The 25,013-nt window shown below is 48.8% G+C and overlaps 1 protein-coding gene across 4 annotated transcripts in view; it reads right to left on the bottom strand.

Moving 5' to 3' along the window:
- The window catches only part of SH2B2 (SH2B adaptor protein 2), a 74,999-nt gene that overhangs the window by 49,744 nt on the left and 242 nt on the right, over nucleotides 1–25,013 (bottom strand). The window lies entirely within an intron of this gene.

Raw genomic sequence — 25,013 nt, 5'->3', positions numbered from 1 at the left:
GGATGGAAGAGACCTTCTAGTTCAGTTAGTGTATCCCCTGGATTATCTCCTACACCACATCTGGAACACCAAAGTCCACATGTCACCTCTAGGAAGCATCTTCCTGATATTCAGTCTGTATAATGTTTTCATCCTTCCCTTCCCTTTCCCCCCACCAAAATGGCTAGCTCTCTTCCCTGGGTGCCTACCAATGTGCTAGTGGCAAAAGCCTCTTCATGCTCTGCCAGTGCAAGAGCTACCGTTTTGACTGAGAACTCGGATTGAGTCAGGACCCTACAGGACCAAAAGCATGAACGATACAGCTAAAACTACAGCTAAGTCTCCTAAAGGGATTAACTGGGGCTGTACCCGACTCCTATCACTCATATCCTCTGGGAATAGGGCAGAGAGAGGTATGAATTGGACAAATATCTTTAACCCCCTTGCCAATGAAAGCACAAGGAGCAGCCTGTTGCACAGCACAGGTGGTTGGAAGAAAATTTCCACAGAAAGCACTACTTCAAACTCTGGTGCTAAACTTAAGGACGGTCTGCCTTTCTGCACTGTTCTAGCCCAATTTGGAGGTTTAAACTAAATTGAAGGGCCTTAAGCAAAAACAGCTCATTCTGGAGAACCAGTATCTGAGAAACAAGGAGGGAAAGGAAATGGGGCACTGATTAAAACCCTTGCATCCACAAGACAGTGGTGAGAAGCAGCACCACTCCCTAGCAGTGACTGGGAAAAAAAAGGTTCTGCCTAATGAGCAACTGCACTGAATGATGTAAAGGAGGAGGCTAAGCAGCAAAGAGAAGGAGGGAGACATCCTGCCTTACAGTGCAAGGGATGAAATGCAGAGACATCTCATGGAAACTGAAGGGGATGGGGGTGCAAAGAGAAAACTGTCCAAGACAGCAAATAGCCTCCTCCTTCCTGTGCTCCAGCCCTAGTCATCTCATACACCAACTGTCTTGCTCCATCTGGTCTTTACCTGCTGACCCTTATCACAAGAGCTGTTTCATGGTGGCTCAGAAGGGATGCAGTTTGAGGGCTCTTTCATCCACATGGAGTGGCTGAAGGCTTCCCAAGGTATGGGGTTTCTCTCTTTGGAGAAGAGGAATTCGTTTACCTACCTCCCCTTCTCCAAACAAGCTCCATTCCAAAAAGCGCTCATCTGAGTCAGTGAGAAAGAAATAAGATGAAAACGATGCAAGGTGTTCCCCTATTCCTTCCTCCCAGGGACTGAAGGGCACTGCCTCTGCAGCTTGGTCTTATGGCCAGCTCTGTATGCCCTGTGAGGAAGAGACAGCTTTATTGGCCTACCAGGACTGGGTATTGATATCCCACTATAATAAGAGCACTTCTTACACTTATGTGGCAGTCTGTCACCGCAGCAAAGCCACTTCTGAGGTGGTGCACAGTATCATTCTGAGCCAACACAATCTGCACAGTCATCAAGGCTAACTTTATAATTGGTAGGTGCCCATGGTTTGCTACACTTTCTCTCTCCTAAAAAAAATAAAATAAAAAAAATCAAAAAAAAAAAATCAAAGACCGACCAGGAGAGCTCCCTTCTCTACCAAACATACTTCCATGAACTGCTGATCAGTCTCCTACACTAAATCAATGTAGGGAACCACGGTGCTTCAGAAATGAAAGGTCCATAGCAGCTACCTGGATCATCATGGTATCCACAGGGTCTACAGTACAGCACATTTCCCCTCCTTCCTCTGAGCACCTCCTAGGAAAGATAACCCAAGAACAGAAGCAACTGCATAAGCCTAATAAGAGCTAGTTGGAGCCTGGTGAAAAGCAGGTTTAACTAACTGGTCCAGAATTCAACTGGGTGGGTAGGTGGGGATTTATTTGCTGAAAAGATCCAACAAGGTAGGATCAACTAAATAGCTGCATTCCCACATGTCTCTTCCAACTCTGCTGGACCAGAATAGCCTTACACCAACCACCACCCACATTGATCTCCTGAGGACTTAAGGTAGGTGAACTATTTGCAGCCAACTTGGAAAAAAACAAAAACAAAACCAAAAAAACAACCCAAAACAGATCATGCTTTGTGCAATTTCACTTCTACCTGGTGAAGTTCTCCACTCTGAGAGGCTCTTTTTACTTAGTCATATCTCCTTTCCCAACAAACTAGTGCAAGGGACAGTGGGCAAGGTCCAGGCAGGCAGCGTGGCTCAGATGTCAATGCCACCACCATCCTTGTACACTGGTCTGCAAACACATTGGTTTCACTAACTCTGACCAACACCATAACCCAGGGAAAGTGAGAGAGTGCAAGAGATCACATCCCCAGACCACAACTGTACCAACACCCTTGCAAATATGTGCCTACTGCAATAACCCCAGGAGCCTGAATCCCCAGCTGAGACATACACTGCTAGTTACTGAAAGCCAAGCAGCACTGTGAGTCTCACCTGGTTGTTTTTGTCCCGACATGCTAGATAAGTGGGGCTGTACTGCATCCCCAATAGAGAGCCTCTGGAACTCTGTTCCAACCTCTTATCCTGAGGCGAGAGGTGTTCCTCTCACCCCTCAGTGGCGGACAGAGCACTGCAATAAGAGTCCAGAGGAGAGCCATGTGCGTGAGCAGAGGACAAAAGAATAGGCCTTATGACAATGACAGGCTGAGAGCCTTGGGATTCTTCAGCCTGGAAAAGCACAGGCTCAGGGGGGACCTGGTGGCAGCCTATAAGTACCTCAGGGGTGTGCATCAGGATCTGGAGGAACGCCTGTTCACTACAGCGCCCCAAGGGATGACAAGGTCCAGTGGTCACAAACTCCTCCAAGACCATTTTCAACTGGACACAAGGAAAAACTTGTTTACTGTCCAAGTCCCCAAGGCCTGGAATAGACTCCTCCCAGAGGCGGTGCAGGCACCTACTCTGGACTCTTAAGAAATGTTTGGATGCTTATCTTGCTGGGATCCTTTGACCTGAGCTGACTTCCTGCCCTTGGGACAGGTGGCTGGACTCGGTGGTCTTCCAAGGTCCCTTCTAGCCCTGATGTCTAAAAACAACTCTCCTTGGTCAACAGCAGTTGGTTTAGTCTCCCAAAGCAGTGTCATAGATTCATAGATGTTAGGGTCGGAAGGGACCCCAATAGATCATCGAGTCCGACCCCCTGCATAGGCAGGAAAGAGTGCTGGGTCTAGATGACCCCAGCTAGATACTCGTCTAACCTCCTCTTGAAGACCCCCAGGGTAGGAGAGAGCACCACCTCCCTTGGGAGCCCGTTCCAGACCTTGGCCACTTGAACTGTGAAGAAGTTCTTCCTAATGTCTAGTCTAAATCTGCTCTCTGCTAGCTTACGGCCATTATTTCTTGTAACCCCCAGGGGCGCCTTGGTGAGTAAAGCCTCACCAATTCCCTTCTGTGCCCCCGTGATGAACTTATAGGCAGCCACAAGGTCGCCTCTCAACCTTCTCTTGCGGAGGCTGAAAAGGTCCAGTTTCTCTAGTCTCTCCTCGTAGGGCTTGGTCTGCAGGCCCTTGACCATACGAGTTGCCCTTCGCTGTACCCTCTCCAGGTTATCCGCATCCTTCTTGAAGTGCGGCGCCCAGAATTGCACGCAGTACTCCAACTGCAGTCTGACCAGCGCCCGATAGAGGGGAAGTATCACCTCCCTGGACCTATTTGTCATGCATCTGCTGATGCACGATAAAGTGCCATTGGCTTTTCTGATGGCTTCGTCACACTGCCGGCTCATGTTCATCTTGGAGTCCACTAGGACTCCAAGATCCCTTTCCACCTCCGTGCCACCCAGCAGGTCATTCCCTAGGCTGTAGGTGTGCTGGACATTTTTCCTCCCTAGGTGCAGCACTTTGCATTTCTCCTTGTTGAACTGCATCCTGTTGTTTTCTGCCCACTTGTCCAGCCTATCCAGGTCTGCCTGCAGCTGTTCCCTGCCCTCCGGCGTGTCCACTTCTCCCCATAGCTTTGTGTCATCTGCAAACTTGGACAGAGTACATTTGACTCCCTCGTCCAAGTCGCTGATTAAGACATTAAAGAGTATCGGTCCAAGGACCGAACCCTGCGGGACCCCACTGCCCACACCCTTCCAGGTCGAGACCGACCCATCTACCACGACTCTTTGGGTGCGACCCTCTAGCCAATTCGCCACCCACCGGACTGTGCAGTCATCCACATCACAGCCTCTTAATTTGTTCACCAGTATGGGGTGGGATACCGTATCGAAGGCCTTCCTGAAGTCCAGGTATACGACATCCACCCCTCCTCCTGTGTCCAGGCGTTTCGTAACCTGGCCATAGAAAGAGACTAGGTTGGTCAGGCACGATCTGCCTGCCACAAACCCGTGCTGGTTTCCCCTCAGCATAATTTGCCCTGCCGGGCTCTCACAAATGTGAGCCTTGATAATTTTTTCAAATACTTTACCAAGGATGGAGGTGAGACTGACCGGCCTATAGTTGCCCGGGTCCTCCTTCCTCCCCTTTTTGAAAATGGGGACCACGTTAGCCCTTTTCCAGTCCTCTGGGACTTGGCCTGTGCGCCACGAGCATTCGAATATTCCCGCCAGCGGCTCTGCAATGACGTCGGCCAGTGCCTTCAGCACCCTGGGATGGAGCCCATCCGGGCCTGCCGACTTAAAGGCATCCAGTTCTTCCAAGTGACTCTGCACCACCTCAGGATCTACGCATGGAAGTCTGGCGCCTTGCTGCTGCCTCTCTACAACCCCAGTGAGAGACTTGTCGTGCCCCTCGCTTAGGAACATTGAGGCAAAGAACTCGTTGAGGAGTTCAGCCTTGTCCCCTCTATCTGTCACCAATTGCTTCTGCCCATTTAGCAGGGGTCCTATTCCTCCCTGGGCCTTCCTTTTACTCCCTATGTATCTAAAAAACAATTTCTTGTTGTCCTTTACTTGGGTTGCCATCCTCAGCTCCATGGTAGCTTTGGCCCGCCTAACTGCCTCCCTACAAGCACGAGCAGAGGAGGTATATTCATCTTTAGTGATCTCACCCTGTTTCCACTTTTTATGTGCTCCCCTTTTGGCCCTTAGGCTGCCCTGGATTTCTCTGGTCAGCCATGGAAGCCTCCTGGCCCCTTTCCCTCTTTTGCCTCGCTCGGGGATCGTCTTGCTTTGTGCCCAAAGGATCGTTTCCTTTAGGCACAGCCACCCTTCTTGGGCACCCATCCCATCAAAACTCCTACTCTGCAGTGCTTCCTTGACTAATCGCCTGAGTGCAATGAGATCAGCTTTCCTAAAGTCTAGCACTTTCACCCTACTAGTTACCTTACCCACTCGCCTTGGTCAACAGCAGTTGGTTTAGTCTCCCAAAGCAGTGTCATAGATTCACAGATGTTAGGGTCGGAAGGGACCCCAATAGATCATCGAGTCCGACCCCCTGCATAGGCAGGAAAGAGTGCTGGGTCTAGATGACCCCAGCTAGATGCCCATCTAAGTTCCTCTTGAAGACCCCCAGGGTAGGGGAGAGCACCACCTCCCTTGGGAGCCCGTTCCAGACCTTGGCCACTCGAACTGTGAAGAAGTTCTTCCTAATGTCTAGTCTAAATCTGCTCTCTGCTAGCTTGTGGCCATTATTTCTTGTAACCCCCAGGGGCGCCTTGGTGAGTAAAGCCTCACCAATTCCCTTCTGTGCCCCCGTGATGAACTTATAGGCAGCCACAAGGTCGCCTCTCAACCTTCTCTTGCGGAGGCTGAAGAGGTCCAGGTTCTCTAGTCTCTCCTCACAGGACTTGGCCTGCAAGCCCTTAACCATACGAGTTGCCCTTCTCTGGACTCTCTCCAGGTTATCCACATCCCTCTTGAAGTACAGCGCCCAAAATTGCACACAGTATTCCAACTGCCGTCTGACCAGCGCCCGATAGAGGGGAAGTATCACCTCCTTGGATCTGTTCGTCATGCATCTGCTGATGCATGCTAAAGTGCCATTAGCTTTCCTGATGACTTCGTCACACTGCCGGCTCATGTTCATCTTGGAGTCCACTAGGACTCCAAGATCCCTTTCCACCTCTGTGCCACCCAGCAGGTCATTCCCTAGGCTGTAGGTGTGTTGGACATTTTTCCTCCCTAGGTGCAGCACTTTGCATTTCTCCTTGTTGAATTGCATTTTGTTGTTTTCTGCCCAATGTTCTGTGTCAATAGGGCTGCTCTCACAGTCCTAGAAAAATTGCTAAGGAGAGATATGCTTTGTCCTTACAGCTCAAAATGCACAACAGCCAGGCCAGAAATTGAACACACAACTCTGATGTGGCCACTGCAAGTGCAGAGCCACAAGGTAAACTGGTGGTCTCAAAATCCCAGTTCAAGAAAGCAGACAGGATTTCTAATTCTGTCGGCAGTTAGCCCCACTTGGCTGCAATCTGAGCCCCTGAGCGCAGCAACGGTTTTGTGGGTAACCACTAACTGCTGAGCACTTCAAGACATGTGGACATAACAATGGAGGACTGGAGCCAGCACAGAATTGGGGTCTGAACCAAGAGACCAAAATTAGATCATTTAAATGGGCCCTGTGTTACAGGCCATAGAAATACCTGACAAAAGTAGGAGGGAGGAAATAATCATTATGGCTAGATGAATTTCATAGACACTCCTGTTCCGGTTTCAGTAAATAAAAAAAACCTCTCATTAACCTAGGGGACTGTGAGCAAGGACTAAACGTGGACAGACCACACCTGCATCTGCACCACACGGCCCAGGTGAGCTCTGCCCCCCCAGACCCAGCTGGCTCCTGGGACCTAGCACACAGGCAATCCCATACACACACAATACAAGAATAAGACTTCATTTTGAGCTGTTATGGAATCACCTTTATATATACACACACACACTACTCAAAAAACACAAAATCAGGACAAAAATCATTTTTTGAAATAAAATTAAATATTATAGTAGATTTGATTTTTAGTATATGATTTTTTATATTTATAATTTGTTAAAATGATATCTTGTGGAAGATCATGTGTGCAGCCCTCAACAGCTCGCCAAAACTCATTTAGTGGCCCTTCAACTGAAAAGATTGCCCATCCCTGCAGCTTCTCCTGCAACTAGGGCAGGCAGGACCCTTGGCTATGGAGGAAAGCAAGCACGAGCACCAAGCCTCTAGGCACTGTCTTCTACTCAAGGGAGTCTCCTTCTTGCATGCGCACTCACAGAAAAATGAGTCAGTCCAGGGTCTGCCTTTCTGCAAGACCAGAAAGTAGCAATGTTTTGTGCTTTCACAACCCCCTTTCAACAAAAAGATCTAAATCACACTTCATAAGGTCACACACTGCCAGCAACTCACAACTCCAACCACAAGCAAGTCTCCGTCACTAGCCAGCAATCACAGGGGTGCTTGAAGATATGTTAACTGGCCAGAACAGTGGCCCGGCCTCCTCCCCCAAAGGGGCAGTGGTTTCAAAGAACACACGCAGTTCTGTCAACAGCGAGGACTCAGACAGGGAAGAGAGATGGGAAACACAAGCAGAACTTGTCTGGCAGCCAGAAGAAAGCTTAGTGGTTGCCTGCCGTCTCATATTGCTCAGAGCCTCACATAGTTCTTCCTCTGTGGGCCAAACCCAAGCTGCATGTGATCCTTCAGGGCAAACTGTGCAAAGGCATTGAGAGAAGTTCCCACAAAAGACCCATTTCTCACACTTGAGTCAATAGGAGGTTACATACTTGTCATCAACAAGTGTGCATTTCCAGTCTGGGACCTAGAAGTGTATAAAGATGAGGCAGGTAGAAGCCTACTTAAAGGGATGCCATCCCCACTCTGAGTTGTGCTTCTGATGCAGAACTCATCCAGCATGTCAGCATTTGATGTATTGTGCAACTAGCTCTTTGAAAACCTGGTCTAGTCAAATCTTGCTTGGCTCCATATTAGACAGAGGTTGTGGAGCAGTGGGCAAATCGAGGCCTTCTCTTAGTAGCAGGATGAGAGGTTGCTCTGTCTACAAGAGGGGAGGAAGGGACCCTAAATTTTTATTTTACATATTGTACCCTACGGTGATAAAAGTTATAATTCTGAGACATTCCTTCATTTAGAAAAATTGTGAATTGGGAGAGGTGTTGTAGAAAACTTCATGTAAAGCCAACCCAATGCCAGCTCCGTCCAGTCATCCAGCCCTCAGACACGCCCCACAGAGGTCAAATGATTAGGTGACATGACTAAGCCCGACCGATGTGATGGAAGGAAACTTCCTTAAGGCAGAGTCTTCTATGAAACCAGAAGCATTAGGTTTACCCAGGCTTTTATATTCTCGTTCACCTTCTGATGAAGGGGAAACGCTTACACCACTCTGTCCAGCCAAGACAGAACTAAAGTGACAACCACTAGAGGCCAAAGGCTGCCAGCCAGCACATATGTGGCACAGAGTGAGAAATGTCAAGCCCAGACCCAGAGAAGGGAAGAGAGGAACTTCAGAAACTGCCAGGATAGGCACAATGCTGAAACTTGCTGCAATACAAAGACACACGCACACAATGCCCTTCATTTCATCGAGCAAGTTGATGGGCTTCAAAGGCCTACACCTAGGTCTTTTTACATGGTTTCTCACCCCATCCTCATTAAAAAAAAAAATTAGGTGACTGCGATGTCAGTGCCTACACAGTCAGATTGGGTCGCAAGCTGGCTGCAGGGTTGCACCCAGAGAGTGGTGGTGGATGGGTCATTTTCGACCTGAAGGGATGTGGGCAGTGGGGTCCCCCAAGGCTTGGTCCTCGGGCCCGCACTGTTCAACATCTTCATCAGCGACTTGGACGAGGGGGAGAAAAGCACCTTGTTCAAATTTGCAGATGACACTAAGATGTGGGGAGAAGTGAGCAAGCTGGAGGAGAGAGACAGGCTGCAACTAGATCTAGACAGGTTACAGGGGTGAGCAGATGAGAATAGGATGGGTTTCAATATGGACAAGTGCAAGGTACCGCACCTGGGGAGAAAGAACCAGCAGCAGACTTACAGGCTGGGGAACTCCCTTATTATCAGTGTAGAGGCAGAAAAGGATCTCAGAGAGTCGCTACTGATTCCAAGATGAACATGGGCTGCCAATGTGGGGACATGGTCAGGAAGGCCAACCGTACCTTGTCATGCATCCACAGATGCATCACGAGCAGGTCCAAGGAGGTGATCCTCCCCCTCTGTGCGACACTGGTCAGGCCGCAGTTGGAGTACTGCATCCAGTTCTGGGCGCTGCACTTCATAAAGGGATGAGGACAGCATCAAGAGGGTCCAGAGGAGGGCCACTCACATGATCAGGGGGCAGCAGGATAGCCCCTACGAGGAAAGGCTACGGGACCTGAACCTGTTCAGCCTCCACAAGAGAAGGCTGAGAGGGGATCTGGTAGCTGTCTACAAGCTGGCCAAGGGGGACCAGCAGGCAATGGGAGAGTCCCTGTTCCCCCAAGCACTATTGGGAGTAATAAGGGATAATGGCCATAAATTGACTGAGAGTAGGTTCAGGCTGGACATCAGGAGGCACTACTTCATAGTCAGGGTGGCAAGGATCTGGAACCAACTTCCAAGGGAAGTGGTGCTCGCTCCTACCCTGGGGGTCTTCAAAAGGAGGCTAGACAGACACCTAGCCGGGGTCATTTCTTGCGACCCCTGTATTCTTTCCAGCCCACAGCAGGGGGTCAGACTTGATGATCTGCTCAGGTCCCTTCCAACCCTACCAACTAGGAAACTATGGAAAAGAAAGCCTACAAGAGAGACATCTGGCAGGTGTGAGGGAACAGAGAAGATAATCTACCTCAAGGTTCTGTGCTTTCACAGCCCCCTTTCAATGAAAGATCTAATCACACATCATAAAGTTGAAATTCCAAAGCACTTGAGGAGGGGCCTCAGTGTCTGGAGCAAGAGAACCAGAGGCCAGGAGGGGACTTGTCTGGGGTTAGGACAGACTCAGGCTTAGTTCCTGCTCCATCAGAGACTAGTGAGTGGCCATTTGTAAGCAGCTTATTCTCCGTGGCCCATTTTCCCTCAGAGACCATAGCCCTCTCTTGCCTCACAGAGGTATTGAGGGGGGTAACTCCATTAAAGACAAAGCAAAAGAAACCCAAAACACAACAACCTTCCAGACAGTTACAGATCTAAGATGAGCTGGTGGTTGAGAGCTGGATATTAGCACAGTTCAAAAAGAAAACAGGAGTTTTATTGAGCTGGGAGGGTAATGCCCTCTTGGGCAATCAACGTGATTGATCTTCCAGGCTGGATTTCTTTCTAGATAATGTAACCCAGGTACACCCAAGGGTGTGCCCTATTCTCAATCGGACGGGACGGGGAGGCAGGAGGGGGTGCTGTGAGAGGGATGCCAGAATTTCGAGCGGATCCCTCTGTCCTCAATAGTTGGCCAAGCCCAGAGTTCTTAACTATGTACAGTTTATTGAGTTACCAACATTTATATACAAGACTCTTTAAGATAGATATAAGTTACAGGTATAGATACAAATATACATATAAAAGGTCCGTTAGCAAGAGGAAGTCAGCCCTAGGGAGGGCATTCGGGTAAGTACCCGTGCGTCAGGCAAAAAAAAAGGGTGGGGGGGGGGATCCCAGGACAGTCAATCCAGCAAGTTTATACCACAAGTGGATTATAGCTAATAAAAACATCCTTACAGAGCCCATTATACAGAATTAATACACTCAACTATTTATAACACCAACTATAACAATAGATACCGAACAGGAAACATAACTATACCAGATATCAGATGCACCCTATCTGGGTTCCAACCACTTGGTCCCTCAAATGGGATAGGGTCTTCTACCCCTAGGCCCACTGCCCCCAGGGTCCCTTGCCTGGGGGCGCCTCCCCTGTGGGACCTGGGTTCTGGGTAACTCACGGTCCTTCCTCTGGGGGCTGTCCATCTGGCCTCTGGGTCCCCACACTGGTCTCAGGCCTCCTGGAGCCATTGGCCTCGAGTTGAGGGTTCTTCCCTCTGGGCCCTGGGCCCCACGTTGGGCACGCAGGGAGCTCCTATGGGAGCTGAGCCCTCACTGGCTCCGGTTCCCCAGCCTCACACCAGGGGTCTTCCCCTTCCTGGGCCCTGCTCTGGGCACCGGGGCTCTTAGTTTAATGCTGAGCCACACTGCAGGGCTCCGACGGTCCAGCCTAGAGCCAGGGCTAACTTGCTTGAGCCACTCCCAGGACTGACTCTCCGTGCACTGACCCACACACTGCCTCACCCAGCCACTTGCCAGGTTTGCAGGCTCAAGTTGCCTTGAGTGCCTCCCAGAGCCTGAGCTCCATGCACTGTCGAGGCTCAGGCAGAGTCCTGATGGTGCTCTTCTCTGGAGCTCCTCTCCTTGCCGTCCCTTGCTGCATCTGCCCAGCGTGCCGAGCACGCTGGGCTTTTATTTACCTGGAAGCCCCACCCCTGAAGTCAGCCAGACCTGCCAAGTGCAGTCTTCAATCAGGTCCAGGGGCTTCTCGCATTCCCCCACCTCTGAGCAGAGGTGGGGCAAGTCCCTCCCAGCTGTCACCCAATTGGTGGAAATGTTCCATCAATCTGAAGTGTCCTTTTCCAAGCCAGGCTTGCCAGGCAAAAGCAGCAAGCCCACCACAATAATATGCCCCAAGTCAACCCTTAGCTGCAGGAATTGCTGAGTGAAGAAGTCCTCTGGCCCATGGTAGGACAGACAAAATATACCCGCTGTTTTTTCCCCTCGCCTTAAAAATCTGCGAGTTCTGTCTCCAAAGTTGTGTGTGGCCATGATATGCAGAGCAGCTGTGAAATAGTAGATGGCCCTGGATTCATCACAGTAGCCAGCAGCATATTAAAGTCTCCAGACATCTCTGGAACTGCTGGGGACAAATTAAGTTGAAAACCCAGCTTTAGCTGTAGCAAAGCCAATTTCAACCGCTTATGGTGATATTATTAAAAAACAAAACAAACAAAAACACCTCTCCTGATTAGCTCTGATACCTTCTCCAGGTGCACAGGAGACAGTAAGTAGTAAATGCACAAGCTAGAATTTCGCAGGACATCTCCAAGAAAGAGCACTGAACAGATTCATGCAAGACCTAGCCAAGAATCGCATAGCTTGAGATACAGTTGCTGAGGCATAAGCACCAAAGAAACCCTGTCACCTAGTCTAAACAGAGAGCTACATTTGATTTTTTATATCCATCTATCTAGTTTCCAATGACCAGCTAAGTTATGGCTGTTGAATAACAGCCCATGGAGCCGTGATCGTTAAGCCCTCACACCTACCTGAATTCTACAAGAATTTTCTTTGCATCACAAGGATGAGTACTGCATGGCACACACAAGGCAACAAATATATCAGCTGTCCACACAGGTAAAACTTGTATCCCACAATGCTTCCCACCTGTTCAATGAGAAAGAAGGATCCCCCAAGATGCTGCTTTCTGTAGTGTGCTCAGTTATGTAAACAGGTCTCTAGCCTGCAAAATCCTTCCCCATGCCATAGTTAGTAGAGATCAAGTCCTGCATGCTACAAGAGTGACATGCTTGGTTTCCATGGATGAAGTGCTGCCCTTTACCCATTAGGTTATACCTAGTGGGTGGAGCAAAGTTGCTGGCAGCTATAGAGAGGGTCATGTTGCAACCTTCCCTAAATGCCTAGGGACACATTGCATACTACAGATGAACATGCACACATGAAATGGAATAATACAGTTCACTCCTAGAGATGCAGCCCTATCTGCTGAGCTGGCTTAGTCAGAGGGAACTAGAGCACATTTACACTGCACTACAATTACACACACCCTCAGTAGTGCTCAGTTTTTACACTCCAAGGCTCTGACATGATTTCAAAGCAGTCATGGGGCCACAGCCAGTACACAGGGAGAGATCCCCTGGCTACCTCTACACTACCATGGCAAAGGGAGCAGAGGCTACGCCAAAATCTTTGCCCAGGCATGACACACTGCTTCCCTGCTTGCAGCCCCTGCTAGGGTGCACTGGATTTGTTGAGTTAGTCATGGTGCAGACTGTGCTCTATCCACAGCTAGTATATATAGTCCAGTGTTTCTCAACCAGGGTGCCATGAGATCCTTTCAAAGGTGCCATTGGATGCTATGTTATATTAGCACTATTAGGTATGCAAACACAATTCACAAGATAAATCACAGAAATTTCGAGTAGGAGTCCACAGCGTCATGAATGTTCTGACTTGCTGTGGTCTGAGTTCCTTACAACAGAAGAAGTTATTGTCTAGAGTTAAAAAAAACCAAATTGAGTGAAAACTAAGAGCTGACATTTTCTGGAGGGGTGCCTTGAGTCTAAAAAGGTTGAGAACCACTGGTATAGTCTCTTGAGGGCCCACTACCAGCAAACTTAATCTCTGACCAGTGTCCAGCAGAAGGTCAGATATAAGAGCCATAAAAGGTTACTTGGCTTTGGCTTGTTTCTCTTTCCTGGCTGCCTTGCTCTCCCTGGTGCTCCTTCAGCAAGAGCAGTGGATTGGCCCCAGCAACTTTTTCTTCCTGCCTTGGGATGCTGTATGTGTACATGGCCAGCAGGTGAAGAGCTGCTTGGTACATGCAGCAGGGAAGGGGAGATGCTCGGGGAGCATATACCGAGCTGCTTCTGAGATTGCTGATGGGCTCTATGGAAGGACCCCTCCTCCCACAACCCTGAAATGATAGATTTCATTCAAATGCTTCAAGTTCAGAAAGCTGATTTTCTCTTCATAATCTCATACAAGGTGTTTTTTAAACAAGCACTTTCTTAGATAGGCCACAACCTGGAGCCTCAAAGGTCAAGAAGTAGCCCTTAGGCTATAGATAGCACTCCTTCAACTTGTGCAAGGCCATGGATGCCATTGATTTGGCTAGGGGTTTGGGGATTATAGCAGTGGATGGGGGAGCAAGAGAGAGATAGAAGAAGGTGATAACAATGAACTGAGCCTGTCCCCAAGTGCTCCCTTGTTTGACCCAGCAAGGGAGAGCCAAGCTGGCAGCAGGGTCATAGTGACCAGGTTTTTATGGTTCTAAATTCTGTAGGAAAAAATTTACTGCTGCTTAAAATAAAGAGCAGAGCAACTGCTGTCTGTACTTGGCAGCCATGCTGGGATCCCCTTTTGTCTCTGTGTTCCAATCAAGGACCATGCTGGCCTCTCCAAAGAGCCCGCGGTGCCCTGCTGGAGACATTCCCATCCCAAGTGTTTAAGTCAGGAAACTGACTGGAGCAATGGGCATGGGAAACTGCAATGTGACTGACCTATTCACAGTGCAACAGATGAACCACCTCCACCAGTATACGTGGGGTAGAAGCATTACACTCAGCTGGCTGCATCTGCATGAGACCTCTACCACTGTTGCACTTGAAGACTCTTTGAAGGAAACAGGTCGGGGTGCTCTGGCAGGGATGCCCCAAATTTGCACTATAAGGATAAAAGTGCCAGATGTAACAGCCTTTCGTGTTATTTTACTGCTGTTATTTATATTTGGAGGAACAAAGGTACCCTATTTATAGGCCACATTGTGCCAAGTGCCGTGCAGATACAGAACGAGAAGATGTCTGTGCCCCAAAGAGTTTGCATGTACATGTAAGAAAAGAGACAGAATGAGAAGGCAGAGAAGCACAAAGAAACCAAAACAAGAGCTGTGACATCATAGGCATCATCATAACAGCTGGCTATCTACCACCAGGCCTCAAAAAACTTGATGAGAAAGGAGAATTTTTAGGGAACCTGACTACATACAACATATGGGAGTCAGCCGCATGCTGTCACAGCAGCGTCATGTGCCCCTCAGGCCAGAGGCACTAGAAATTGGTCTGGGGAATGATTCTCCATTCAGATAAGTGAGCTGTAGGATGCTAGGGTAGTACCAGGCCAGGTGAACTTGTCTACAAAGATAGAAGCAGTGGACTTTCCTCAGAAAGGAACAAAGAGCCTGTGGTATTAGAACAGCCCTTTAAAAGACAGAGACATTGTGGGGTTATAAAACACATAGCATGAGGCAGACTGAAGTCCCTACAGGCTCCAAGACAAAGTTGGGAAGCAAGAGGTTTGTGCCCTCAAATTTAGGGGTGATGAGCCAATTCAAAGGAAGATTAAAGTCACATAGGGGTCTGTGGTAGAGATGGGACCCGAACCCAGCTCTAAAGTCTGACTTCCACACTTTAACCTTCAGACTTCTTAAACAGAGTGGAGTTATTTTTGTGTGTAACAAGTTCTTCAGCCCCCAGCTACCTTCTCAACCCACTGTGGTGGGAACAAGGAAGACCCCGTCTTGTTTATACATACTATCTATACTCTATAGATCTTTAAATCAAATCAGACTGGATGTCTGTTTCCATGCCCATCTAAATCAATCTGTGCCCTGATTTACAGCCTGTTCCTCTAAAATATTAAGTAGCATTCTACCCTCCAATTTAATGGTCAAGCCACCTCCCCTGAACCAATCCTCCACTAAATGTAGGCTTTGACTCACTGCCCAGACTCACTAAAGGGTCCTCCTGTCATTTGGAACTTAAAAAAACATTTGTCCAGAGTGAAAAGGCTTCTCAGTTCTTTATCCACTGCCCTATTAGGAATTCTTCCAGCTGTAGAGTAAGCAAGCATAGCTTTTAGAACAGATGCCCAAAAACCACTGAACAGCCCTCCCACACAAGGCAACAGGAAGGAGATCAAAATCAGAGCACACTGTTTGGCTTTTAACAAAGGTCTTCCTCTCTGTCTCCAAATGAAACTTAGCACTCAAGAGAAGCAAAACTTGCTGTCTGGCATGCAGCAAAATGCAGACCACAGAGCCAAACGCAACACGATTTCAGCTTGCTCACCCATTAAGTGAAGGGCAGGAGGGTGGATCCATGGAGGAGAGAAAACTGCAGTCACATGAATGAATCATTAATAAAAATAGTATAAACACAGTTTGGAAAAAAGCTTTCTTAGTAGGTTTCTTGATTGAGAGCTGTGTTTTGGTGCATCCTGTTCCAACACATCTATGTAGCTAGGGACCCTGCAGGCAAGATTTGTAGGCTGGCTTCTGCTCTCTCTTGCACCAATTGTTATCTACAACAGCTCTAGCAAAGTAAATTGGAGTTACACCGGGATTATTAAGAATCGGATCCGGCCCAATATGTTCCTGCCTGAGATACGAAGGCCCCTGGTGCTGCCAACCCAGCAAAGTTCTGCAGAAAGCTGCTGTGGCCAAATGCCTTGTTCTGGAAAGAGGCATGAGGCCAACTTGACCAGGAGAGGAAAGAGCAAGGGACTTTCTTCTGAAACTTGCAAAACCTCACACTTTATATGGATGGGGAATATTTGGGCCACTGTTAAGTCTCTCTTAGCTCCTTGCATGGCCCCCACTGCTGTAGTGCTGGAGCACCTCACCATTATTGTCAGCCCCATTTCTATGCAGTATGTGCAGACCTCTTATAACTACTGAATTTAGGAACCTGGAACAAAAAGCCTGCCCCCCCCCACACACACTCCTGCTCCCATGGATAGCACCAGCTGTATCAGCTCTTGTTCAAAGGATTTGCACAACCAAGATCTTTAACTCTGCACTGACAGGCTGGGCTGTCAGACTGCAGGTATCCTGCTGCACTCCAGACACTGATATCAGAGGCAATCTGTAGAGATCTAAGTGGAAGAGGAACCAATACCCATGTGCTTTCACAATAGGTCTCAAAGCCTTTCAAAGACACATTAGGGACATTATACACCTTATACAAATGGGTAAACCAAGGTACAAGGAGGTCACATAACCTATCAGTGTTAGTCTAGAGTTATGACCAAAAGCTCCCATCTCTTGTCCTGTGTAGCATGATGAACGTTTATCTTTCCTTTCCCTCAAGAGGTGAGCTCTCAATTTCATTTATTGTCCAACATGGGTTTGCAGAGCACCAGAAGAACTGGCTGAACTCCTCACAAAAATTGAGTCACGGCAGAACTACATTGTTCCAAGAACATCAAAAGTAGTGAGACCGTCCAACTACACATCATCAGAACAGCTAATCTTGCATTTATCTTCATAAATAATGGCCACATTGTCTAATAGAATAGTCCTTATAATCACAACTTTAAGGAGCAGTGTGAAAAGATCAGAGGTCAGCTGAAATCTGTTGGATGAACTCCAGCTACCTTTAGCTTAGTAACCTGCCACTTAACACACAACATTTTAGCCTTGCAGTTCCCAGAAATTCAGCTCCCTCCCTCGCCTCCCAGCACTGCTGGAAATGGCAAATAATCATGATATACTACACACATGTTCATCAAGTGAAGTTGACCCTAGAGCAGAGAGTTAGTGTGATCTCCACCTATTCAGTGCAATGCTCCAACCCTTTCTAGTGGGGAGGAGGAGGAAATCAGCCACATAGTGACGTGGGTAAATTTGCAGCAGCCTGAGCTAGCAGAGAAGTGTCTCAGGTCAGGCAATAGGGGACCATGCCTTCAGAGGCAGAGGTTCTACATGCAACCCTTCAAGCCACCCAAAGATGTGGGATAAAACCTGGCACAAGAAATGACTGTATAGTAGTCTGTATAGTCTCTTCATAGGGGTAAGTGACCCTCCCTGCCAGTAGATTTGTGGAGGCAGAAGCCAACTAACCATCATTGATAGATGTTCAGGTTGTAAAGCACCTCAGGTCCTCACTCAAGCAAGAAATAGACTCCAAGGTAACTAGATAGGCCCAATGAGGTCTTCCACCTTTCCAGGTGGAGCTGCCATGTCTGCTGCCTGATGGAACTTGAAGTGCCCAGCAGGAGAGAGCATTAACGTCATCCCGCATGTATTCATAGGGAATCTCATGAAAGGCTCGGGAGTACACACAAAACCTCCAAGTGCCCCAATATCAGAGTTCTTTCCTCAGTAGGGAAACAGTGTTCAGATTCAAGTTTCCAAAAGGAACAAGTAACAAACCAATGATTAATTCATGGTTGACATTACGTGACATGCCAGACACTTGGAACTTCAAGACTGCAGGAGACGGTAGAACTATGGCCCTCCTTTTCCCAAGGTCATATTCAACTAAAGACACAATACAGCCCATGATGCACAGTAGAGGAGTTAGGATCCCATCCAGCAGGAGGCAGGAGCATCTAGATACACATCCTCTGACACACACAAGTAGTCATAATAGTAAGAAGAAAAATACCTGCTGTATATTAGCTCTGGTTGTAGCTGCAACTGTGTTCGATTTTAGCTAGAAACTTTCAGGTCCTTCCTTAAACTGAGGAGACAATGCACAATTACTCTGTGGAAATGACTGATATTAGACAGCACTGAAGCCAAGACCCGAATAGGGTTTGCGTTTGTTTGTTTTTGTTTAAAGAAATGGACTCTCTTTCATTATAAAGTGGTGATGGCAGAGAATATCTACAGCCCTGTTACATACAATAAGAGACCATACAGAATGTAGGTGCTTAGGTTTCAAGACAATAAAAACAAGCCACTGACCAAAAGGGATCAAGAAGAATCTTGCCCTACAGGTAAAGCGCATCATTATGGAGCTTTCTGCATCTACCCCTGAAGTCTCTTGTACTGGTCACACCAAGTGAATATTTAAATGAACTGCCCGTCTGATCTGGCATGGCAGTCCCCATGTACTGTGGTCTTGGATCAAAACCCAAGAAGTGTTCTCCTCTGCCTAGAGTTTGTACTATACTTTCTCAATTTTTATTTTTAAATTGCAAATCCCTACCTTGTAGTGTTGTCCCAGAACTGCCTGGAAATAGTGTGAAACTACCGCATAACAATATCTGAGCTGGGAAATTCAACTCCATGCCTTTTTTCCCTGGGAGTGTTATGTTATTGCTAATTACTTGAGGAATATATTAAAGCAAAAACAAACATTTTGTATAACTTTCAGTTATCTTCCAGAGCCTTCTCAAAAGAGAAGAACCTGGAGCTTTTATCTAAAAGTTATCCCCATGGACTTAACCTCAAATGCACCCCTCTTCTGTACCAGTCGGCAGCACTGTGCTATACAGCACACTCATGAAACACTGTAATATATGGAGGAAGGACTTCCACCTAAGATGATATAACCCATCTCAGTGGCTCAGCCAAGGCAGGCTCCCATTTAGCTCACATATTAAAGATTTTGCCTCCCAATGACAAGGACCCAAGCTATAGCCTTGGCTTCAGGTAAAACAGGCTGGTGCACACGACTCCTGGTGGGGTACAATGTCTAGAAGACATTCTTCTCATGGCCTGGAGGCAGATGCAAGTGAAGTGACAGAGGAGCCACTAGCTTTCACAGTGCCCCTGATATCCTCAGCCTGCCCTTATGCAAGAAGTACATAGGATGAGACTTGGCCTGTCTGTCCTTGATTTTATTTCAGGAGGAACTGGAGAGTTCAGCATGTTGGGGAAAGATACAGGACCTTTCATCTCCAGGTCACCAGGCCAAATGAATGTAAGCTGGTGCCAGTAAGCAAGTGTTTTTGATAGCTGTTTGGTGGGCAAAACAAGGTCCCTGGAGTCAGCCCAGTCACAGCAGGGAAGGTTTCTGAGCCTCAAGAGCTAGAAATTGTTTGGCCAAATAGCCCCAGCACAGAGAATGAGGACTAAATGGTATGTGGAGACACATAGCACCTGCGTGCTGATGGGGTTTCTCCAATGCAGAAAAAACATTTCCTGCAAATTTCTTACCTGTCTGGCATGCAGTGCAGAGGGGAAGAATACAGAAGAGTTTGCTGAGGTCTCAACTGCAGTCTCTCAGTAAGGGCTACCTCCTTGCCCTAAGTTCATAATACTGAAGAGTATCCTGGGAAACAGTTCAAGACAAAGGTGATTTAGGCTCTTTGGGCACGATTCGTTGTCACTGCCCCCAAAAAAGGGAAAAGGGAGGACCCGGGCAACTATAGGCCTGTTAATCTTCTCAAAGAGCTTCCCCAGGATTGAAGTAAGACTATCAAGGAGCACATCTGTGATGGGCCAGCAGCAGGGATGATGCTCAAGGGCAACCAGCATGGTTTCATTAGGGGCAGGTCCTGTCAGACCAACCTGGTTGCCTTCTACGATCAGGTAACAAAAATCACTGGACACAGGTGTCATGGTGGACGCAGTCTTTCTGGACTTCAGGAAGGCCTTTGACACGGTCTCCCACCCCATTCTCATTAAAAAGCTAGGTGACTGTGGCATTGATGCCTACACAGTCAGATGGACTGCAAATGGGCTGAAGGGTCACACTCAGAGTGGTGGAGGATGGGTCATTTTCAACCTGGAGGAAAGTGAAGTGGACAGTGTGGTCCCCCAGGGCTTGGTCCTCAGGCCTGCACTGTTCAACTTCTTTATTAGCAACTTGGACGATGGGGTGAAGAGCAGCTCATGTAAATTCGCAGATGACACCAAGATTTAGGGCAAGATGGGCACGCTAGAAGGGAAGGACAGATTACAGCAGGACCTGGACAGGTTACAGGGGCGGGCAAATGAAAATAGGATGGGATTCAATACTGATAAGCGCAGGGTGCTGCGCTTGGGCACTAGGAACCAGCAGCATACCTATAGGTTGGGAAATTCCCTTCTTGAAAGCATGGTGGCAGAAAGAGATCTTGGAGTCATTACTGACTCCAAGATGAACATGGGCCAACAATGCAGGAAAATGGTCAGTAGGGCTAACCGTACCTTGTCCTGCATCCACAGATGCATCACGAGCAGGGCCAAAGAGGTGATCCTCCCCCTCTATGCGACACTGGTCAGGCCGCAGTTGGAGTACTGTGTTCAGTTCTGGGCGCCGCATTTCAGGAAGGATGTGGACAGCATTGAGAGGGTTCAGAGGAGGGCCACTCACATGACCTGGGGACAGCAGGGCAGACCCTACGAGAAGAAGCTATGGGACATTAACCTATTCAGCCTTCGCAAGAGAAGGCTGAGGGGGGACCTGGTGGCCATCTATAAACTTACTAGGTTGGGGACCAGCGAGCTTTGGGAGAGACCTTGTTCCCCCAAGTGCCTCCCGGAGTAACAAGGAATAACGGCCATAAGTTGCTAGAGAGTAGGTTTAGACTAGACATCAGAAAGCACTACTTCACTGTCAGGGCAGCTAGGATCTGGAACCAACTTCCAAGGGAAGTGGTGCTGGCTCCTACCCTGGGAATCTTTAAGAGGAGGCTGGATGTTTACCTGGCTGGGGTCATTTGAGCCCAGTTCTCTCCCACCCAGGGCAGGGCATTGGACTAGAAGATCTACAAGGTCCCTTCTGACCCTACTTCTATGAATCTATAAGTTCCAACTGACTGGATAGTTGAACACAAGTCTCTGCTCATGTGGAATAAGTGCAGTTCACCCTCATCATCACCCTGTCAACAGAAATGCAGGCAGATAATCAATATACAGTGGAGAGAGAGAGGCCCAGCAAAAAAAGGCTGTTCCCATCTCTTTCCATAAAGAAGATGCCTTTGTACCATGGGTGACCAATTATTTGGGCCCGAGGGCCAACCACACAGTTTTGATGAGCTGTTGTGGGCCAGGTTAGCACCCTCCCCTCCCCTCATACAACACACCAAAACTCCCTATGGGGCTTTGAGTGGGCAGGGAGCACTGATCCTGAAGGAGGATGAGCATGACCTGCTCCCTGCATGCCCTGCCCTATGGACGGTGGGTTGTATGGGGGTGTAAGTGAGGGGGAGGTGGGGGATGCATACAGCAGAGGTCACCCAGTCCATACCCAGGTACTGCTCAGCTCCCCTCACCTCCAGTGGCAGCTCTTCCTCCTGCCTCTGCTGTAGGCAGGCGGGGGGGGGGGAAGCTTTAGCAGGGTGGCTTCCACTGGAAGCAAGGGAAGCAGAGCAGCACCCAGCTGGCTGCAGCCACACCAGAAACAGCCCCACCAGAAGCTGCACACTGGCTGGGGCCTGGGCCAGTGGGCACAGGCAGGAGCACAGCATAGGTTGCCCTGGTGGGAGTGGGTGGAGCTCAGACCCATATGGAGCACTATGGGGGTAGCCGCAGGCCGAATCTAGTCAGTTGGTGGGTTGTATTTTGCTTGCTCCTGCTTTATGCCATACCCAACCCCTTTGCCCCCCAGCCTCCCTCTCTCATGCAGCTCTCCACACAGGACTGCTACCTGGACTGTTGCTCTGGAGTTGGAAATCCATGCTTCTAGATTTCTTAGAGGGGAATTTTAGTGCCAAAATTCCCAGATCCAATCTGCTGATATTCCCTGATCTACAACTGGTAAAGCACTAGTGAAATACAGCCACCCCCCAGAAGCATAGAGCAGTAATCAACTGGCCTACAACAATAAGGTAGAGGAGAAAGGGCTAGCCTAGGAGACCCAGCAGACTCCTACCCCCCCCCCCCATCCCAGTCAAGTATAAAGCAGACTTATGTTGAGTGTTTGTAAGCCTCCCCCAGACCAGCTCCCACCCCTCCCAGCAGCCAGGTAATATTAGTTAGTAAGTTCTCATCTTACAGACAGAGTAAATGGCCTGAAACTATTTCCTTTAAAAAATAATGGAGTTGTATCAGTCTACCTGGGACATGAACCCAGATTCCAGGGAGTTTAAGAACTGTATCTTAGATGCTCACACTGCTAAGGTGAGCGCCGCAACTTTTTGGTTCCCGAGGTGGACATGCAAAACACCCAGCCCAAACAGAGTCCAGACTATGCCACGGCAGCCATTATTCCTAGCACACCTATCTCCTGCTCCCAGCTTCCATGTGGACCCTGCTTTAGTGGAGCAACAGTATCTGAAATACAACCCCCAGTCCTTGTGCATCTGAGGAATTAATGATCAGAGAACAACTTGAAAACACAGCCAATGGCCTAATACAGCTGGTACATCTAGTCTGCAGAGATTCCACACTTCAAAGGCTGACCTTTGGGGATTTCTACACCACAGGCTTCTTCAGGCCAAGATTTGCTGGACAGTTCCCAGGTGACAGTATATTTAACAATGGCAGCAAAGGCAGGAAAGTGAAGGCTCTTAATTCAGCTGTTGTCCAACAAAAGACCAGAACCATAAGATAAGCAGCTCTTTTAAGGTCCTTTTAATGCAAATATTGATACCCCTCTCTATACAAGAATATGGATCCTGCATCTTTCTAGTCTTGGAGGCAAGAAATGGAACAACAGCTCCAAGGCATCTCTATTAACCATGCTGATAGAAAGAGATTACTAACAGATCTGGGAGAATTAGCATGGACACTTGAACTTCATTCACCATGAGGACAGACAGCAACCACCAGAGAAGCCAACAGAATCACTAGTCAGCTTTCTGGGGAAAAGCCAGATTCAGTGTCTTCAAAAAAAGAGCAAGGTCTCCAGTTGGTGCCAGCTTTCTCAATAGTCTGACCCAAAAGAGGAACCATTAGGGGCAGGTCATTGACAAGATTTTTTTTTTTTTTTTTGGTTTCAAGAGATGGTAAATGTGGAAGAGACTATTGAGACAAAGGGATAGCAGGAAAATGGGACAGACCTAGCAAAACCAAGCAGGTGGACAGACGCACAAACGGCCCCAAAAGATGATGCAATAGGTCTATCAAAAAAGGAGGATGTGCAGAGAGAACAGAAAGGGGTGGGACTGGCATGGAAAGAGGGCCACAGCACCAAGCCAAGAAAGAAAGCTTTGAATACAAGACAAGCAGCACAGTGCTTGTTACAAGCAACAGCATCGCAAACCAGCTCCAAACATACCTGTGCCTACAGAACGGAGCTGGGGAGGTGCCCCAGTACCAGGAGAAGCTTTTCCAGGCAGGACTGCCCCATCACAGAAAATCACCTTTAATAGCCAAGGCAGCAAGGGAGAGAACATGGCACCTTGTCAGGTGAAAGGCAGCACTTGGAGCATATTATATCATTGACGTGAAATGCACTGATTTCAAATTACTAGTGAGATTCTCCAGACATCCTATCATTAGGACAGGAAAGAATTAAATGACTACATTTAATACAACACAATGCTTTCCTCCTCAGACCCGAAGAAGAATGCCTTTAACTTGAAAGCCTGTCTGACTTTTATTGCACCAGCTGCATAGTTGGGATTAAAGATAAAAAAATCACCCCCACCTCCCCAAATCTTTGCCTCATACAATACAAAAAGGTATTTCACCAATGTATTTGGTTGGATACAGAAACATATATTTTTAAAATTAGAGCAATGCATAGGAACATTCACTACATATCCCTAAAGCTTATGATCAAGTTGAAGGAGCTCTGAAATGCCAGCCCTGTTTCTAAGTTACTCTGGGTATCATTTGTGCAGACAGGCAACTACACATCCCTCAAGGTACCTGCAGAAGAAGAAGGCCTTCATGAAAACCTCTTCAAGTGGCTTCTACTGACTTTCAATGGGACAAAGGGAGCGCCCCTGTCACTTGGGTGCTTTTGAATATTTGGCCTCTGGAAGGTAGGGGTAACGGAGACAAATGGTTTCATACTTGGGGATTAAGATACTGTAGTACAAACAAACACACTGTACATCACCTTCCAGCCCAGGTCAGAACGGTCCCTTGAAGTCAGGGTCAGCAGCAAAACTGCCTCCTATTATTGGCAGCATAAAGGATCAAAGCCTGCGCTGGAAGGAGCCACCAGCCACCGGCCCGAGGAGTTCACACTTCAGCTCTGAAGCACCTTTAGGTAACGCGGTGTCTGGAGCTGCGAAGGGCCTCTCCCGCAACAGCTCAGAGGTGCTTCCACCCCAGCAGCGCGCTCCCACCCTCTCCATCCAGGCCAAGCAGTTACATCAACCCAACCCCGAGACGAACGGCTCAGCCACAGAGCCCCGCGCCCTCCTCGCCCGCCCCGCAGGATCCAGCCCCCGCCTATGCCACCGCGCCACGCAGGCCACGAGCGACTTCACCGCAAACAGCAGAGGGTGACCCCGGGCAGGAACCCGCAACAGGCCAGACGACACCCCCGCACTCTCGGGGAGCGGCAGGTGCTCGGCACCGCTCCGCATCAGGCCCCGCGGGGGGGGGGGCGAGACCCGCCAGTGCCGCCGAGCAGGGACCCGCCGCGGCTGGAGGCCCCGCACAAGCCCGGCTCGCCCCACGTGCCCCCGGGACCCGCAGCGCCCCGACCCCGCGGGCAACTTCGCGGGGCGGCGCGGGCTGCCCCTGCCCGGCCCCAGGCACCTGCGCGGCGGCGGCGGCGGCAGCGCCGACCCCAGCCCGGCCCGGCCGCCCGAGCCGGGC

This window comes from Alligator mississippiensis, chromosome 14 (assembly GCF_030867095.1).
Source record: "Alligator mississippiensis isolate rAllMis1 chromosome 14, rAllMis1, whole genome shotgun sequence".
Lineage (NCBI taxonomy): Eukaryota > Metazoa > Chordata > Crocodylia > Alligatoridae > Alligator > Alligator mississippiensis.
Note: the sequence above shows the minus strand (reverse complement) of the source record. Positions and strands in the feature narration are given on the sequence as shown.